The 6,461-nt window shown below is 43.6% G+C and overlaps 1 protein-coding gene across 2 annotated transcripts in view; it reads left to right on the top strand.

The window, feature by feature from the left end:
* Positions 1–6,018: 6,018 nt before the first annotated feature.
* LOC108412151 (apolipoprotein L6-like) overlaps positions 6,019–6,461 on the top strand; it is a 2,457-nt gene continuing 2,014 nt past the window's right edge. For both annotated transcript variants that reach the window (XM_037532718.1, XM_017684069.2), the window contains exon 1: positions 6,019–6,269. The gene's annotated coding sequence lies outside the window, so the exon portion shown is untranslated. The remainder of the gene's footprint in view (positions 6,270–6,461) is intronic.

Below are 6,461 nucleotides of genomic sequence, written 5' to 3'. Positions count from 1 at the left end.
ATGCTATACGAAGCGTTTTAAAAAGCACTTTGAACAAGAGAACCTCTTTTGCGATGCTGGTATTTACTCTGTGGGACTAGGCTTCTCAATTGTGGTAGAAATACCTGTTTTTCAGAGTTTTTCTCGTCTTCACCGTCATCGAGAACACCGTTCACATCACAAGCTTTATAAAGACTCAATGGAATTTTTAATTACTTGACTCCTCTGATTGGTCGCTTGCTCATTAACATGCAAATATATGCAAAACTCATGTGGAAGAAGAAGAAGTCCATGAGATTCTTGGTGTCTAGCATTCTGGGAAGGTTATTTGTGCTGCAGAAAATCCAACTGAATGACGCTTTCAGACTGAAGTCAGACCAACAACCAGGAACTTTTCAGCATGGAATGAAGGTCCAGAGGCCAAAATCCAGACCCAGTTCCCTGAAAGCATCACAGTGTTAACATGATAAGATCTGGTAGAGAGAAAGAAAACAAACATATTTACAACATTTCATCAGCTTTTGAACAATTTACAGCTCATTTCTGAAGGGTGAAGTACACCGACTCGTCTTTTCTCACAGACTGATAAAATAAAAACATTTGCAAGATAATTTTCAAATTTTACTGCTGTGATATTTTTCATTTTTCCTCATGGATGAGAGCTATGCATGATGATAATCAATGGAAATCTAAATTTCAAATATATAAAAACATGTCAGAAACATTCTATTTGAATAACAAGCTAGCAGTTTACACTTAAGATACGGACAGTGCTTGTAAGGGTGAGCGCTGCTTCCAGACTCTGAGATTCATTAACCGCATTGGAACGTTTTTTCAGAACGGGCGGTGCTGCATATCACACACGGTACAGCATAACGTGTCATATGCGTCAGCCTCATCCTGAGAAAACCCATAGAAAACATTGTGATTTGGGGTTTTGTGATGTGTTTTGGCTGTTTTCATGGGTCAATATCACAACGTAAAGGATCCTAATGGCTTAACAGGTGACCAACGTCTGATTCTAAGTTCATTTGATGGTACCATATTGGGATGTAAAGGTGTTCTACAGGAAGCTTGTGGTTGGAAACCGTTAAGCCATTAGGGTTCTTTACATTGTGATATGAACCCATTAAAAACGACAAAACAGATTACAAAACCATCAGGAGCCAACAGAAACACAATGGCTTTCACGCGCGAGCGCTGGTTGACGACTGGGCAGATGTTAGGCACTGAGGCCAAAATAGGGCCACATGCTTTAGAGCTGAAAGCAGCTTTGCCTTGAGTCTATATTACTGGGCCAATTCTGGTGTGACTGCTGTGAACCAATAATGTAAAAAAATGACATTTGTTTCTAAGATACACTCAATAACCTGTCGTTCCGTCCTTTAGTCTTCAGACAATTTGATAATGAAAAAAAGAATAAGGTAATAAGTGGTATTGAATGTCCTGGTGACCTGAAATCTTCTCTGGTGACTTTAAACTGTTTTGAAAGCCTCCAGTAGATGGCGCAGGTTTACACTGTCCCTCCTCATCACCAGCCAATGGTGCAGCTCTACACTGTCCCTCCTCATCACCAACAGATGGCGCAGTTCTACACTGTCCCTCCTCATCACCAGCAGATGGCGCAGTTCTACACTGTCCCTCCTCATCACCAGCCAATGGTGCAGCTCTACACTGTTCAAGCCGCTGTCTTATTTTAAGGCCGTCAGCGTTTTTTGACTGTCCTTCAATAGTGCGGTAAGAGCCGACACAGATGCGTCTGATTCAGCCAGTCAGGCACTTCAGAAGAAGCTGATCAGCTGGAGTGGTTGTCTCCAAATACATCACTGGTAAACAGCAGAGGGCACCCAAGAGCAGGTCCTCAGAGAACAGGGGTAAATAAAGCTAAACTACTGAAATAAAAAGTTTCTAATCATTTTCACAGAACTTCATTAAAAAAAACAACAAACAAGACTCACCTGCATGTTTTTGTTTCTACAGCAAACAGACGCTACAATCACTGATACTGAGCAATGATTCATTAGCATTACTGCTACTGAGTGTTTGCTGTTTCCCTGAATGTTTCAGAACTGGTCTTCACCTTGATGTAAACCTTTGGCCATTGTTCTGATAATTCTACCACAGCTGTTTCAGTGTAAAACAACTTTCATGCAAAATGTAACTCTTCCTAAAACAGGCACGTGAAAAGTGTGGTGTTGTTACAAGTGTTTATTGTAAGGCTAAAAGCGTTCAGTCTTCACTTTTACGGTAAGTCCTCCAGAACTGGAACCGCCTTTTGGAACCATCGATTCCTTAAATCATCCTGGCACCAGCTGTTCCCAAACGTAGGTAGAGGCACAACCTGGGAATCTTAAAGACAAATGTCCAAAAAAAAGCACTGCTCTGTTTGGCCTGTGGCTCGCTGGTATAAATGATATGTCTACAGTCAGAAGGTGGTGGGTTCAAATCCCCCTTCAGACCTCACGCCTGCATGTCTTTATCAGTAAAGACGGCAAAATCAAAGACAAATGTTTAAAAAAAACAGCCTGTGAGAGCCGGCGGCTCACTGGTAGACGCCCCGACACCGACATCAGGAGGCTATCGCAAGAGGTGGCGATGCAGAAATCATGGTAAAAAGAGTGGACTTAACCTGAAAACTACTAAACTAAAAACTACTAAACTAAAAACTTGCAGGTTGTTTGTTTGCTTCTCTTGTCTTCTCTCTTCCAGCCTCATGCCACACCAGACTGCCACGCCCGAGGCAGAGGCTTTTCCCAGTAAGCCACTGAGCTTCACACACAGCAGCCTTTTCTGGGGGTTTGTCTTGAAGATTCCAAGACACGCAAAAAAAAATTCCCATCTGTGCTCCTGAACATGCATCTTCTCATAACTCAGCGGATGAAGGCCAGAACGTGGTTTGAGAAACGTGCGCTGGTGGTCTGTGCTGAACTGACGTGTTCCTGAAGCTTTAACAGGTGGCTGATTCGAAAGGAATCCCATGGGTTCATAAAGGGATCTAAAGGTGTGCCCTCTACTGGAAACCAGAAAGTAAAACCATAAGCAGCTTCTCTTAGTCGGTCCTTGATACAGCTATAAAGTAACTGTGCTAATTTTCTGAGTCACCACGAACGACAATCCCAGCGCACAGAACCAGATTTGCCCCATCAGAGAGCTCTGCTTAACAGAGTGGGTTTAAATCAAACAACTACTACTGACCTGTTCACAGCTTCCTAAACTCTAGACCGTTTCAGACAGAGCCTCGTTTGTAGTTTCACACTGTTCACACATTGAATGAATGCTTGTACAAAGGCTGCAGTTTCAGGCCAATAGCTTTAAGTCTATACGTATTTCTTGACTAGTCTTCTCAGTGAGGGTAAGAGCTCCAGAGGTGTTTGGAACAGCATGTGAGCTATGGCCTGTCTGAACTAAACGCGTCGTCTCACTTTTTTATTTCTGAAACATGGTTATGCAGGCACAGCTCATTTTGTATGCGCTGTTGCTGTGATATCAAAGCACCAACCCGAAGTTATAAGAAGTGTTTCCAAACAGCCAATCAGAACAGTGCTTATCTACATAGATTGCTTTAACATTCTAATATCTAATATCATCCTACACCCCAACCTAAAATGATGAAACCCCCTAAAATGACGACAGATTAAAGAAATGACAGCATGTTTGAACGTGGGCTGTGCATCGTTGCTGCTCTCTTGATTTTCTGAAGCAAAGTCATCAGAGATATCTTGATGGTTTTCTGTTGTGTGAGGGGTGTGGGGTGTGTGAGGGGTGTGGCGTGTGTGGTGTGTGAGGGGTGTGTGGAGTGTGAGGGGTGTGTGGAGTGTGAGGGGTGTGGCGTGTGTGAGGGATGTGGGGTGTGTGATGGGTGTGTGTGGAGTGTGTGTGGGGTGTGTTGTGTGGGGTGTGTGAGGGGTGTGGGGTGTGTCATGGGTGGGATGGGTGTGTGTGGGGTGTGTGATGTGTGTGTGGGGGGTGTGATGGGTGTGTGGGGTGTGTGGTGTGTGTGATGGGTGGGATGGGTGTGTGTGGGGTGTGAGGGGTGTGTGAGGTGTCATGGGTGGGATGGGTGTGTGAGGAATGTGTGGGGTGTGTGATGTGTGTGTGTGTGGAATGTGAGGGGTGTGGTGTGTGAGGGGTGTGTGATGGGTGGGATGGGGGTGTGAGGGGTGTGTGGTGTGTGAGGGGTGGGATGGGGGTGCGAGGGGTGTGTGGTGTGTGAGAGGTGTGGGGGGTGTGTGAGGGGTGTGGAGTGTGTGGTGTGTGAGGGGTGTGTGGTGGGTGGGATGGGTGTGTGTGTCATGGGTGGGATGGGTGTGTGGTGGGTCTGTGGGGTGTGTGTGGAGTGTGTGTGGGGTGTGGGTGGAGTGTGGAGTGTGTGTGGGGTGTGGGTGGAGTGTGAGGGGTGTGTGGGGTGTGTGGTATGTGATGGGTGTGTGTGGAGTGTGAGGGGTGTGGGGTGTGTGGTATGTGATGGGTGTGTGTGGAGTGTGAGGGGTGTGGGGTGTTTGAGGGGTGTGTGTGGAGTGTGAGGGGTGTGGGGTGTTTGAGGGGTGTGTGTGGGGTGAAGCTTCTGCAGCAGAGCGTCTTCAATGTTGGTTTGAGGCCAGAAAGCGCCAGTGAACGTTCACATGGCTCACTAAAGCACACTGTGTTCATCCGTTATAACAGGAGACGAAGAGAAGAGAACACAAATCATGTACTGGAGTTAAAGTCGAGACCCCCAAGGTAAAATATTCCTCCAGTAAAAGTAGAAGTTCCTCCCTTTAGACCTCCACTTGAGTAAAAGTACTAAAGTATTTCCCTTCAAATGTACTTAAGTATAAAGTAAAAGTACTAAAAGAGGAATTCTGGCTCTGATGTCCTGTTATCATTTTTATAACCAGACTGGCTTCATGAACTCATTTCAGGTGAAAGTCCTCCAGCGTCTCTCTTGGTAAACCAGTCTTTTAATAGAAGGTCATTAATTAGTGACGCTGACGTCTATTAAAATGATCAGAAGCACAAAACACTGAAGGTAAACAGTTTCCATCAGGGAGAACCGAGTGGCTCTGAAATCACTTTTTACACACAAGCAAAGTTTCAGTTTCAGATTTATTTACAACTTAGTTCCAAGTTTAAGTTGAATAAAAACTGGCTTTAAACTCAGGATCACAGATGAGCTCCTTTACTATGTTGATCTGTAGGCGTCTGTTCATAAACATAAACCAGCCCAAACTCATTTACTATAAAATGAAATGGTGTTTGTAGAAATTCAGAAAAAAGCCGCGTCAGTCTCGACTGCATATGTGGACATATTTCTATATTGAGCTCTATTTACACAAAGTTAGGTTAGTTCATCATTTATGTTGAACAGACTCTCCCAAAGTTTTACGCTGCTGCGCTGATGTTGAACCGCGTGCTGCACTGGGTCGGTATGACCGACAGGTCAAAACCAGCTCTAAACAAAGTGACCGCTGGGCCCTGATTGGTGCTCTGGCTTTGCGCTTCTTTCGTTTTGACATGTGACGTTTTTATACACACAGAAACCAAAAGGAACGACAGATTTCTCAAAATGTAGGAGGAAAAAGTCGGATATTAGACTCTGAAATGTAGTGGAGTGAAAGGAAAAAGACGCCCAGAACGGAGAAAGTTCAGTACAGATACACCAAAAATACTAAAGTACAGAAACCAATTACATTTACTCAGTTACTCAGTTACTCAGTTACTCAGGTACTCAGTTACTCAGGTACTCAGTTACTCAGGTACTGTCCAGCACTGCTGAAAATACCATTTTTACAGGGGAAGCTACACAAATGTTCTGAAAAAAAAAGTTGCATTCTTGCATAAGTTCACCGTGTTTAGGTGATATATGTGTATGTTAATTGAAGACTTTATTTAAAAAAAAAGTTTTTTATTTATTATTTAATGTCAACTGCTAACTTGAATCATTAGTCACCATCTGTATCAAAATCTAATATATATAATATTATAAATAATAATACTGTGAGCATTATTACATTTTTTGACAAGCACCCATTCCATGAAACACTTAAAGACACTAGAAAAACTGAAAAGTACACGATTAAACACAACCACAATGCGACAAGTGAAACCGTGACGGCTCTGAGCATGTGAGAGGTAATTTGCATGGCCACACCCCTAACCACTGCGGAGCCTGTTCCATCCCATGCATTTTACCCATGAAACATCCCGTGAGCTCATCATTTCTCACTGAGGACACTGAGGCAACTTTTCACCTGACTAACCCTCCATTTACTGCAGGTGAGATCCCACCTGATGACCTCTACTCGTGACTGGTGAGTGTATAACAAACGTATTCAACATAAAAAATACATCATATAGTAACAAGAAACTGGTTTTATTCAACTCAAAACATGCTTTGACTGAAACGACAGCAAACAAAAAGAAAACTAGTGTACTTGCTTTCGGTTGAACTGAGCCAGTTTTTACAGTGTAAGTCTGGACGTAAATAAACCTGAATCTCCACT

Source organism: Pygocentrus nattereri, chromosome 22, assembly GCF_015220715.1.
Source record: "Pygocentrus nattereri isolate fPygNat1 chromosome 22, fPygNat1.pri, whole genome shotgun sequence".
Taxonomy (NCBI): domain Eukaryota; kingdom Metazoa; phylum Chordata; class Actinopteri; order Characiformes; family Serrasalmidae; genus Pygocentrus; species Pygocentrus nattereri.
Note: the sequence above shows the minus strand (reverse complement) of the source record. Positions and strands in the feature narration are given on the sequence as shown.